The sequence below is a fragment of the Acyrthosiphon pisum genome, chromosome A1, assembly GCF_005508785.2.
Source record: "Acyrthosiphon pisum isolate AL4f chromosome A1, pea_aphid_22Mar2018_4r6ur, whole genome shotgun sequence".
Taxonomy (NCBI): Eukaryota; Metazoa; Arthropoda; class Insecta; order Hemiptera; family Aphididae; genus Acyrthosiphon; species Acyrthosiphon pisum.
Window position 1 is genome coordinate 5,809,977 of NC_042494.1, and position 14,686 is coordinate 5,824,662.

Sequence of the window (14,686 nt, forward strand, 5' to 3'; positions counted from 1 at the left end):
TGAGTAGGAAGATCTACATCTACCTGAATAGGTAGATGTAATCGTGAATATGTCTCGACGGGGTTAAGTTCGATGCTTGATGCCTTGAAATCACCTTGATGTATATAATGTTATACAATATATCGGGTGTTTTAATTCATATACTAAATACATTATATTAAGAGATATTTTTCTCCCGATTTCTATGTATGCTATTTATATGACTTGAACAACAATTACATACATTTGTTTATTGTTCTAGTGATATGTCTATACTATTTAAACATATTTCCGAAAACATTATACTAAATAGTGATAATTAACTTGGAAGTATTGTTATAGTAATGTAACTTAAAAAACTATTGACGGCAGTTCAGCAGGTAATCGATTTTTGCGTCTTACAAAAAATATACAATATTTTATTGATTATACAACTATGTTTATTTTTAAGAAAAAAAACTGTATCATGTTCTTTTAAAATAAGCACTTAAAAATATGTTAAGAATATTATTTTTCATTGTGTTTTTTGTACTTGTTATCATTATATATTGTATATACTAACATGATTGAAGTTTACAACGAGTGTTTTTTGTAAATATAAATTAAAACATAATGTACTTAATTATAATTATTTATAGTTGGTTAAAAAGACGCTTCGTAACTTTTAATATCCACTGTGAATGTTTAAAATATACGCGTATTGCATAAATTTAATCTTGAAAAAAAAACAGTTTACTTTGCACCAAATTAAGTCCATTATCCGATGATTGGATATTGAACTATATATTATTATTAACGACGTCGTTTAGAAACTTAACGACGATTAGAGGAATTACTTATAATCGATAAAATAACCATATTATGAAAACTGTTCTTTACTCATAAATGGGCTAATATTATTATAAGAACACGAACGGCACATGTGACGTATCGTGGAAATTGAGACGATCTTCGTCTGTCTATAATATTAATTATGTATTTAATTAACGCCCATGCAGACATTATTTTTAAATTTATAAATATATTTATTTGAAATATCAAAAAACGCCAATACCGTAATGCGTGCCGTATTCGTACAACTGTGACTTCAGTTGAAACTGTTGAAAAAAACAGACTGACTATACGACCACGCCGATCTCGTAAAAACGTGAATGGCATCGGTACTGTATAATAAGCGTTATACAGTAAAGTCTCATAATATGACACTAATTTATACTTATCATTTCTATAGTCATCACATCTGACAAGTGGCAGTAGAGGAGGTGACGGCCGTGGTGGCGTCGTCATCGTCGTCGTCGTGGTATATGGTCGTTGAGGGGGAGGTCTCTTATATTATGTACATCGACGGGCGTTATGCATTTTCCGGTCCAGCGGTTCGTGTCCATAGCCACCCCCGGGTAAACGCAGATTCGATTAACCGGCACGTCCGGATGCATCGAACACTTCAGTTGTTCATTAACTCGGGACCGACACCGCAGCCGACAAGAGCGAATAATATAATAAATTATATATATATATAATAATAATAATAATAATAATAATATACACAGTCCCCACTAGCCAGCCCACCCGTCTCTCTATCTTTGTGTGCGTGTGTGCCTCTCTCTTTACCTCCCCTTAGAATTTATATATCTCCGCAAATCGCCAGTGCTCCACCGACGAGAATTCTCTGTCCTACTAAAACCAACCACCGATCGTTGCTGGGCCCGGACGATAATATTATACTATAGTGTATTTATAGTATGTATTATTATTATTATCATCGTTGTCACCGTAAGACATTGTCAGCGCTGCTGTATATTCTGTGCAGAACGCGAGTTTGATTACGTCAAAATCCGTTTCGATCGACGGTATAATAATGGTACACCTACAGTCTACACATTGCAGTGTGGAATCGCACAATTTATTATTATTATTACTGTCGTAATAAAAAAGTGGGTGACGTTCTGTTGTACAGTATTTTAAAAATGGAACACTGCAATCGATGGGGTTAATTATAGGTTTTAAAATAGGTATAATATTATTGTACACGAAACACGATTCTGAGCGAAAACGATTTGTCTGCCTAAGATATTTTGTATTACTTTTATATTATTATTATTATTAATATGGTAGCTACAAGTAATATTATTTGCATATTATCATATTTGTACATAATAAATAATAATATACTTACTTTAAAAGTTTCAAGTACCCACAAATAATATTTTTAAATTACAACGCAAAACTAAAATCATTATTCTAGGTTTTATTATATAATATTGTCCAAATTTGAACTTAAATAGGTAACTATAAAAACAAAACTGTCCATATTTTTTTATTAGATGTTTTAGAAAACAGAATTAACTTCTTAGATGGGGCCTTGTTTTAAATTTGCAATCCTCTCTATACAAATTTAACATTTTATAAATTTTCAATTTGATAAATGTTGAAAAAATTTTAACTTGAAACGCTCAAAAAAAATCTTGATTGTGTATTTTTAATATTTTGGAAACGATATTGTAACAATGCATGAGGAACCAGCTTGTATTTCATTTTCATTCATTTGAACCGACGAATTATCTTATTGACATTTATAGAAAAAAATCTCAAAACAAGTCAAAATCATTTTAATATTTGATCAAATATAGGAAATTTCAAACAATTGAAAATATTATATTATGCCTATAAACAGCTCAACATGTGTGGAAATATTTTGAAAATTTGAATGGTGTATAGAAAATGATGAAATAAACATTTTGTAAAAATTAATGTAGGTATCTATGGTAAATGTTTTTTGGATTGCACCAAAATCCAAAACCGATTTGCGTAAAAATTCCAGTTTTCCTTAATTTTTTTGTTGTTTTCCCAGTGATTTTGGAAACTACTGGTATTTTTAATTTTGAACTCCAGAATCCACCAACTAGATTCACATCTCCATTGGAAAAGATACTGAAGTGGATAATCGAAGCATTATTTCGACTACTTCTCGTGTACACAAACACGAAAAAAAAAAAAGAAATATAACACAAATCGTTGTGAAATCAATACATTCATCGCTCCGCTCAAATACTTGCCTCATTATCGTTAAGCATAATATTATTATTGTTCGAAGTAGTTGTTATTACCGTGGTTGCGGTACCGTCATACACACCCGTATTATACCGACGATCGGCCGCAAGCAGTGTAATAAATTATTTAATTATAATTGTACATTCGTAGTACGTATTAAATGAAACCATTCGAGCTGCATTATTTCGGTGTCACTGTAGTTGTACGGGTCATGGCGTGACGTGGTTGAAAGTGGGGGAGGGGGTAGTGGTGAGGCATCCATGATAGTTCACGGTGAAACTATAATTTCGTGGCAGACCAGACGACGGTGGTGAGACTATTTACTGCAGCATCGTGTGTTCTGTATATTATTATGATCGAGTGCTCGTTTAACGATCCGATAACAATCCGTTGTTATCTACGTACGGTGTAAGTATGTATATATATATGTATATATAAATTATTCTAAATATATGTACCAATTTCCAGTACAAACTGTCGGATATACGTGCCCGATTTACCGATCACCGATATATTTACGTAATTATTGAGTACCGTAGGAGAGGTGGAGAGGAGGCGATTTTCATGGAGGAAAATTAACATTAACATCACCTCATCTCAGAAAGAATCAACAGGCCCGCTGTATAATGCCAAAATATTCGTAAGGCAAGTCAAACCATAACCATGACTGCAGTGAAATGATTATTAACTTGAACGGTTTTAAAACGATTATACAGACGAATCGCGTAGACTTTCGTTTTAAAAGTCATATATAAGTCATGCACCCAGAAATAAAACAAAACACGATAGTTTCCATTCTTAGTTTGTGTCCTCCACTCAAAACGTACTGCAAATGACAAGACGTGTCGTTCGGATATCAAACACGATTATTGGTCACTTTATATGAAGCTAGATCGAGATAACGACTAAATAAAAAGGTAAAAACTATTACCTATTGTTTATTACGTCTATTACGTATTGTACAACTTCCGTTGTGTCTACAACTTATTTCCTCTACCAGTACGGTAAAATCAAACGATAAAATTATATGCATATTAACATTCATTGCTTAAATCATTTTTATATTTAATACCCATAACACTAGCATATACACTGTAATGGTATTATTATTATCACCTCAATAAAAGGTCGTTTGCACCTAAAAGTGGTTTTATTGGTGTACGTTTGAGGTGTTAAAAATAAAACCTATTCTACCCACTAATAAATTATGAGATCCAACGCGTAGTGAACTGTTTATGACCATTAAACGTAATTTAAAAAATATAATTTTAGTCAAATTTCATCACCTATTGTTGTAGATAATAATATATATACAACAAAAGCGATTTTCTGGTCTTACGTCTAACTAATACGACTTTTATCTACATTCTACAATAATAGTCAATGTCTAAGAAGAAAAAACGATCTTGCTATATAAGTATTTTCGTTTTCTTATAAACGAAAAATAAACGACAAGGTTAACTTAACGGCTCAAATCTATTTTGAACATCTCAGATTATTTCGACATTATACTTGAAGTCTTAAACCTCTATTTTTTTTTCTGAACCATCACATGAAAAATGATAGTATACATTATTATACCGTTTAACCACGAAAAATATTTATGAACAAAATACATGTAAATAATGCCATAATTTTGGAATTTCACTAACATAATATTATCATTTACTCATTATGATAAATGGTTATTTTTCTATTATATTATTATATAGGCATTAGGCATTTTAATATTATTGAATAAATTATTTTCTTATTCAAGTGAAAAATTCTTATAATAATTGAATAAATACAAATGAATCTATTTTAAAGCAAGCAACGCAATTTGCAACAATATGACATACTTCATCAGATAAACATTAAACATACTACTATTGCAAAAGCACCGATGGACAAGAACTAATTTTTTTTTATCAAAATGAATCAAATGAATATATTTTATTAACTCAACCTATTATGATGGCATTATGTATTATAACGTGCCCTAATAATACATAGTGTGACAAGACAATTTGTTATTTTTTACATAATATTACATAATATGATTCATTGGCGTCATTTCAGTTTTTGAGAGGGGTGGGGGGCAACATTTTTGACCGGCCTAAAATAAAACTGAAAAAAAACTTCTAGCTAACAATTACATAACATTACAATTGCATTTTTATCTCAACACAAATATCCTTCTTACACAGGTAATTTTATACTTTTAGTTAGTATCAATTAAGTAACTATCATAAGCATAAGTAACCCGTTATTTTGAGAGATAACAATAACTAAATAATTAATACATATGTAGAGGGGTACTTAAATATATTAGCTATTAGCTACTATATGAAGGCTCAAAACTAGCCCATACCCGACCCGACAGTGGCCTGCTAATGACAAGGGGAGGGGGAACAAATGCCCATCCTGCCACCTCCTCAAATGACGCCACTGATATGATTATAAAGTTACACAGTGTACTGTTGATTTAACAAACCATTTTTTTTTTGTTTCCTAAATGATTATTCAATTAATATTATATACCTATGAATATATTAGTTACAAATGTACAAAACACTGATTTAATTAGATTATCGAATAAAAATAATGAATGTAACACAATATATTAAAACATTATAGCGTAGTTCATAGAATTCAAAGAGATTCGTTATGAACCTCGACAAATTTCTAAAAAAGGTATGTTTATTATTTTGTCAGTTAAAATTGAATTTCAATTTCTAGAGAATATGAGTACCTACATACTTAGCACGTACTATAAATTTAAAATTCAGATACTTTACAATAATTTATAACGAATAATTATGTGATTTACGTATTTGTTATAATTCATTAAATCATAGAATAATTAAATTGATTGCATTCAAAATGTGATTAGGTACTATTTTACAAAAAAAAATAATTCCGATTTTGGACAAGCAGATTATATTTTATATTATTAATTCTTGATAACCATAATAATACAGTTGAAGAGAGTAACATTTTAGTAGGTATAATCAATTAATATAGTTTTAAGATTTTTGTTGTTTAAAATGATATCATTCCAATATATCAGAAATACAATGAATATTATAATAATTGATAGTATATATGTGCATGTATGCGTGTATATTGCATACAACTTGGAACTTGGAATAAAGAAAATTGAATTTTTAGAATGTAATGCATAAATTATTTTTAAAAATCATTTGGTACAATGCAGTTAGTACAAACATTTATTATGTTATGTAAAAAAAAATCTTAAATTTTAAATTTTAAACAAACGTGTACATTGTACCTACTGCACACAGGAAATCGTGGAATCTCCGTGTAATTGGATTTGCATCGTAAATATTAAAATATTCTTGGTGCTCATATTATAATATTATATTAGTGTAAACATATAATATTATTTATATTAAACTACACCCACTGAAGCATATATCTGATGATATTCGTTATACTTAACACTGTGATATATAGGTAAGTATATATTTTCAAATAAACTAGAACAATATTAATTATTGCTTATAATGTTTTAAACTGTTGTATAGGGCTCAGCCCGTTGATAAATAATAAATAAATAAATAAGTAATATTATCATACAAAAAAAAAAAAATAAAAACAAAAACTGAACTAGTGCAGCGTTTGTTCTGTTATGTACCATTTTCGATGTACATATAAGAAAATATATATAATCATATTGTAATCTTGATTTAGGGATTGGAGTAAAATTTTAATTTATAATAAGTGTTGTATAATAAAATCTACATGCGTATATTAATAATATATAACGGGAAATATTTCTTCAGGATCTATGTAATATTATATGTTTAGTTAATTACTTCAATATTTTGTAGGAAAGTCGCTTATGTTCTAACAAAATATGTAACGGGTTGACAAACATAAGGATTAGGTAACAGGATCTATGTTAATTTTTTCAAACTAATTCGTTTATGCCATTTATCACCACGATAAGTTCTTGCGTGGTATAATATAACTGATTAGTTAGGTAGGTACCTATTGTTATTATCTTCATTGAAAGGGATACGAAGACGCTATAATACCGTCCAAACAAAACAACAAAATGATTCGTATTTTTTTTTTTGTTTGTTTTATATATACTATATTTAATTAAATGAATAGCTTTATTTCTTTATGATTTCTAAATAATATAAAACCTTAAGTTGTCAAATTTGTACTTTAACTATAATTTATGATATAGTTGTATGGTTTATGTCATAAAATAATGGTTTATAGACTAGACGTATATTTTCCACAAACAAGTATATTTTCTTAAAAAATTATACTAATTGTATATTATAATATATAATGATAAATGGATTACATAAGTGTATATTTAGATATTACAATAATACAATCTATAAACAAAGCACCTAGGTATTAATAATTATTAATTCTGACCACAAAAAATAATATTTATAAATGACGTGGTATAAATAAGAATTACACGCCTTTTAAAAATAACAGATTTGTTTGTCATAATATAATAAGATGGCCCAAAATAATTTGTGTACCTAATCACTACTTAAGTAAAAAACATAAACTATAGTTAGTATAAGTAACTAGGCGTAATTTGCAGGTTTACTGGTGATGTGATAGACGTGAGTGGTGTGTTTACAATAAAATATTAAATAGTTCTACAACCATTCACACGATATTCGGTACCTACGTAAAATCGTATACATTCTTCCGGTATAAAGACAACGAAAGTAGTCGCAATGGTCACGATAGCGTCAGATTGAACACGTTGAGGTAAAACCTTTTTGAAATATTTCACGCGATCGTAGTCATTATTGTAAGCTTACGACTGTACGCTTGCAAAGTCGAAGGAATAACGGTTTGAAACCGACGACGTAGGTATCAATTCTAAAATATAATACGCTTTTCGACAGCTGTATTCGAAAAATGAAAACCAACTACCGTACTACCGTCTATTATAGACTCGCCCGGTGTAAATCGACAATGATAATAATAATAATTGTCGACAGTGTTTTATTCTGTGACGGACGTGACGCATGCATCACTTATCACTTGTATGCCATCTGTGGGAGTTCGCATCAACGGTTCAGAAACGCATCCGTTTGTATACGTATATTATATAATGTGTACACAGCGACGTGTTGTGCGCGACGAAAGTGTGCAAACATAAACGAATCACCCGACCGAATCCCTCTTTCGAGACGCCGTCGACGAACCACTCGGAAAAAACTTTTGTGCGTCCGCGCATGTCCGTGAAAATGTTGAGACGGCAATTTTAATGACGTTTTAGGAAAAGTTAAAACACGATTATAAATATCAATATCAAAATATTTTCCTGATTGTCCCGTACCACTTCCACCGTTTGTTGTCGCGTATGTTTCCGAAATGAATACATTAAAAACATGACATGCCGACGGATTCTAGTGAGGTTTTAGAGCTAAAACACTTGTCATAAAATCGAATAACCATAAAAAAAAAGGTTACATCAAACTAGCGGTGTTTTAATATATTTAAAATAAATTATTTTCCAATTTCGATTTGAAAAAAATGTTACATTGAATCCAAACCTTTTAATTTCATAAAATGAGCATAAATTTCAATATTTCAATCTAAATCATGATATTTGTATTATTGATATTAACATTATTGTTTTATCATTGATGTTTTATCATTTGAAACTCTAATTACAACACTACGATTTAACATCGGAATGATAATACTATTAATAGTGTTATACTATATCGGAATCGTATAATTTAAATACCTATATAGGTACATTTAATACTTCCACCAGTGATATAGATAACATTTATGTTAAAAAATATTTCATTAAAAAATTTGCAGAATTATTGTACAAAATCAATGAAACTTGAACACACATTTACACTTAAAATATTTAAATATAGGATAGAAAAAAATGTAAGAGATTGAATAATTTAGGTTATTATTTTATTAATAACATGCGTGTAACATAATAATATAACAATAGTGTGATTGTTATCATACAATGTAAGAGTTTATGTGATTTAAAAATAAATTATTAATATTAGCTATACTTTATTGTAGGCACATGCTCAATCTCGTCATATTCACATAGTACGTATAATAAAATGGTCGTGAAACGCAAAAGTGTAACTATATAGGCTTTAAAAAAAAAAAAACAGATTAATAAATAAAATAAATGCATTTATGAAAGTTTCAATAGATCCCGGAACCGGAAATTTAAGCATGAAACCCTATACCCACCAGAATACCTAAACGTGTACACTGTGCATAATATAATATCTACGTTGATGAAAGTTTATTTAGATTTCAAAACTTACTAGACTGATAATTACACATAATATTACAATACGTATATTATGCTCTTACCAACTAATTACCAACAAAACCGTACATATAATTTACCTACTAATAACAATATTATACCAAGTGAGAGATCGGTTGTCTACCGTGTTTTATTTGAATTATTATGTTTATTCCACCAACATCTCTATGCGATATAAGTATAATATGATAAAATCGTATTTGGACAAAGTGGTGTGAGCAGGGAGTTGTCCACAATTGTTAGGCATATCAAAACAATTTGGGAGATTTGAGTTGTCTTGTGTGACACTTCTCAGTTTCGGTTTATTTGATTAGAATACCATTTCAGTTGCACCTATTATACCCTAACTATAAACTAAATCAACATAATTCATGATTCATGAACTAAACAATTTTCCTTTAACCAAGTTTAATTTGTATTAATATTACTATTGTAGTATAAATTCAAATATATTTATTTTTGATTAAAAATCAAAAAAATCAAATTTATTGAAATATCGATGCATATTGTTGTTTATTTACATATTGTAATATTTTGACTAACCACCTCTTACATAGAAATTATAATTATAATTTAGTTAATAAATCCTTACTAATAATTGGAAACTGTTTTTATTTTTTAATACAATATACTTTGTTATAATCTGAATAAATATAAGCTAATGGTGTCTCTTAATTCGTTTATGTTTCATATAATAATAATTGTCATAATATAATTGTCGATTTTCACTAAAAAAAATAAATTTTACAACACGTAGGATAATATACTTTATTGAAATATAATAACCCTAAGGACAAAATAAATTAATTTTACGTTTTATATTTTTTTGACAACATCTCAACTTCAATAATAAAAAACCATGAAATAAAAAGCTCTAGCCACTTAAATCTATACGAATATAAAAATGTAAACATCCAACTTAGAAAAAAACTACATAAATTATGGATACGAATAATTCCTTATGGGCTATGTGAAAAATGAATAATAAATTATCTGAAACTTGATTAAATTCAGTTATATAGTCATCCTTATGCAGAAAAACGATTAATCTAACCGTTTTAAAATTGTATTTTGTTTTTTTTACTCAAAAATATTAAAATATATGGTACATATTTTATACAATATTATAAAACCAGCGAATAATATAAAATATGTTATGTCATAATATTCCGGAATAAATTTCTTGTTTGAACGTTTAATGTAATACTGATCGTCCTTTTCATTTTTTTCATGATATCAAAATGAATAAACTGAGGAATATGTAGAAGTGATTTAATGATGTTCAGTAATGTTTATAAAGATCTTATATTTACATTAAATTACATTGAAATAATGCTATTAATATCTAGTTTGTTTATTTTTATTTATATAATTTTTTTTTATATATTTAGCTATTTCGTTTTGAATGTATTGATATCCGTAAAGGATTGTGTTAAAATAAAGTATTTTAACAATTCAATACTTGATATGATTATTTGAGACCCACACTTTATGATATCGTAAATCTGTCTCTTGGGATGAAAAAAATACACGAAGAAATAATATTTTTCAGTTTCCGATCACAATATTGTGTTCAATTCTGAAAGGAATCAAACTGAATCAATATTTTTTTAATCACCATATTTGGAATCACGTTCGTTTAGTCATAAAAATAATAATTTTGAATAGATTTAAATTATTGTATATATATTTATACAACTATACATAAAATATAATATTATTCATATACCTAGTGAAATCAAATTTTAGTAATTTATTTCAATACATTTTACTTTAAAATTTATAATTTTTGTACAAAAGGATGCACAACCTATTATCGATTATTCAAAATATAAATATATAAGATAAGACATTGTTAGAATATTATTAAAAATACTTAACAAACGATGGATATTCATATTATTAAATTTTATCATTATTTTAGCATAGTTCATTTATCTCGGAATTCTGAATTCTAATAAATACATTACTTATGGTAAACAGTTATTTTCAAAATAATTTAGGTTAAAATAAAATAAATAAAAATATATACATTTATAAGGCATTTAATTTAATGTTATACAATATATTATATATTATGCATATTCATTATTCTCATTATTCTCTCTTAATTATAAATAACCCTTTAAATACACTATACTTATTTTAGTTAAACTTTTATTCAATAATTAGTAGATGTTGTCTCAAGGTATAAAATATTGAACATGATAGCGCAGAAAGAAGTATCGCTCTTGTTTTTCTTATGCTTATATAAATAGGTTGGTACTTAGAATTTAAATTCGTAGTAACTAGTAGTAAGTATGCGCATATACATATTATGTTCATTAAAAATAATATTTGTTAAATTTGTATTTGATATTTTGTTTATCATATTCAATTAATTTCAAAAAAAAATGTAATACAATCATCTGAGATAATAATGAAATTTGAAGAAATTTCCAAAATTAAATTTCAAAGAAAAACAACGATTGCATACATAAATAGTTTTATTATTCTGTAACATAATAGTATCTATAAATTTATTTTTAACTAAAAATAAAATAAATAAATTATTCTTATATTTGCTTTTAATTAATTTATATAAAATTAAAACTAACTAACAGGAGGTAGGTAATCAAAACTGTACCTATTTGTTTAAACTTGTTAATTTGTAACCATTTATTTTGATTTTTAATAAAAAAAAAAAAAATAAATTGATAATATCAAGATTATATCTTGTTAATCTCAGGAACATTTTTAAAAATTTACAGTAAAATTAGTACCTAATAGACTAAAGTGGAATAATTTTGTTGAAATTCATGTTTATTCATTATTATGTAGGACAGTAATTATTACCTACTATATAATAGTTACCTACCTTACAATATAAACCTAACTTACATATACTAAATAATCTTTTTATTTTAACTTATATAAGTATAAATTGAAAAATATTTTGAAAAAGTTATACTTACTTTTCATTAAGTAATATTAACTTTTCCATAGGTAGGTATGAGTACAATACAAATGTATACTCCATATAAAACTTAGTATTTTATGCAGTACCTATATTTTTAATTTTTATTTATTTTTAAATTTTATGGTGTTTCGTCAGATGATTTTATTTTTGGTTTGAAGACGTATTTTAATGGATAAATCAAAAACAATTTTGATGACCGAACTACCGAATAATGTCAGTTATGGCATATTAAAACTCTAATTTAAGATTGGAAAATATCTGATATCATTATTCATTTAACAAAACACTTCCATTTTTTATCACCGAACAAAATTTTATTTACTGATTCGAATTTAGGTGTCCCTAAATATTTCTTGTACAAAGTCAAAGACGATGACACATAAATAGCTCGAGACAAATAAAATCCAGTTAAATTTAATTTTATCAAGACCTCAAAAATAACACATCCTGACTACTTCGCTAGGGGCATAATTTTCACCTCTTTTGTTTATAAAATAAACGGTAAAGAAAAAGAAACCCTTGGGCATATTTGTTCGAAGACCAAGGTCGGATATTTTCCAACTTTCCGCTGGTGTTTTGAAAAATAAAAGGAAAACATAAAATAATACAAAATATAACAAACCTAATATGTACGAAACGCACAAGGTCTATTGTTGAAGATTTAAAAGAAAGAAAGAAAGAAAAAACTGTTGGGTTTTCATTGTTTTTAGAACTCAAATAGATTTCTTAGAATATTATTTAAACTGTTGACAATATTTCTTAAGTATAAAGAAACATATACCTATAAATTCCAAATAAAGATAATATGTAATATTTTATTTCGATGGACTTAAAAGTTAAAATTGTATTTTAGAAAAATCGATTCATAAAATGTCTTCAATATAATCATTGATGATGATAAATTCATTGGAGTATATCTTTAATCATTATTATTATAGTAAAACTTCCATAAATCTTCCATAATATCATTCACATTCAGGTTACCTTAATTTTTTTTCTATGTGACTCAGTATGTAATTCCGATTACGTGTGACACAAGAGTTTTGCATTTCCAGACAGACTTGGTAAAGAAAAGTGAAATTCAATATATTACTTTGGAAATCTCTAGTGGTCTTGAGCATAGATTGATTTAGACTGAAATGGATTTGTTGATAATACAAAACTTGATATATGATAAAATCATTTTAATATATTATATTTACAATTACTATATTATTATAAAATCAATGTTTATATAATTTAAAAAAACGTTAGGTATAAAACTTGATTAATATTCTTAAGTTCTGTAAATATTTTTAATATTTTGAAATTATTTATTATAAGTCAATATTACTGTTCAAAACATTTATACAAGTTTAAATATTTTTTTTTTTTAATAAAAGTAAATTGCTAATGGCCTATAATGATTAACTACCTTCTTGTAAAAACATTTCAAGCAAAGTATACATTTTAGAAAATCAATTATACTTATTTAAATTTAATTTAATTGTATCAAAATATGATCCATTAGTTACCTACGTCAATAGTTTGAAGAAAGATGTACATTTTTACAAAAGCTATAAATAATACACATCCTATATATATATATTATATAAATATATAATAAACTTATTATATCGAAACATCATTAATTATGATATGTATTCAATAAAAGTGATTTTAAGCTTTTGTATATAAAATGTTTTAAAATAGGTAGGTAGTTAAACATGATAAATAGAGTATCCATTAAAAAAAATAAATCAAAGTTATGTATTTTTTTATTTCAATTTTTTATTTGAGATAATTTTGTCTTTTTTTTATTGGATAATATTAAGCTTTATCTTTTTTATTTAAATTATTTTTTAACTTTTATTTGGAGTTACAGTTTTATACATTAGATAGGTATGATATATAAGTATGTTGAAGAGATGTATAATAATATATAAGTTCTATTTATGCGAGTAAATAAAATTAATTAATTTTTTCGTACAAACTTTTGTTTGTTTGTTTGTTAAATTGTTACAAAAACTTTTGATTTTGATCGGTGATTAATTAATTAAACCTCAAAAAAAATTAACATAATATGAAAAATAAGATAAACACATAAGAATTTGTCTTATAGTAACCAGAATCGGGAAACATTTTTTCTTTGGTTGGTGCTTATCAGTACGAGTAAATTCACAACGAAAAAGTTTTTGATTTTTATTATTGTTTACTTTTTTTTTAGTTTTTACCCAATAATAAACTGACTTGCAGAAACTTTGTTTAAGTATAATAATATGCATAATATCTGATTGTATACGTAATTCTAGAATGAATAAATTTAAATATATTTGGTATCATATTATTCACACATAATACTTTTATTATCCGTAAATATTTCAGTTTTTACTTTCAAAGCGTATACTGTT

At 26.7% G+C, this 14,686-nt stretch overlaps 1 protein-coding gene across 2 annotated transcripts in view; it reads left to right on the forward strand.

The window, feature by feature from the left end:
* Window positions 1-14,686, forward strand: part of LOC100163413 (phosphomevalonate kinase-like) — a 42,209-nt gene that overhangs the window by 3,144 nt on the left and 24,379 nt on the right.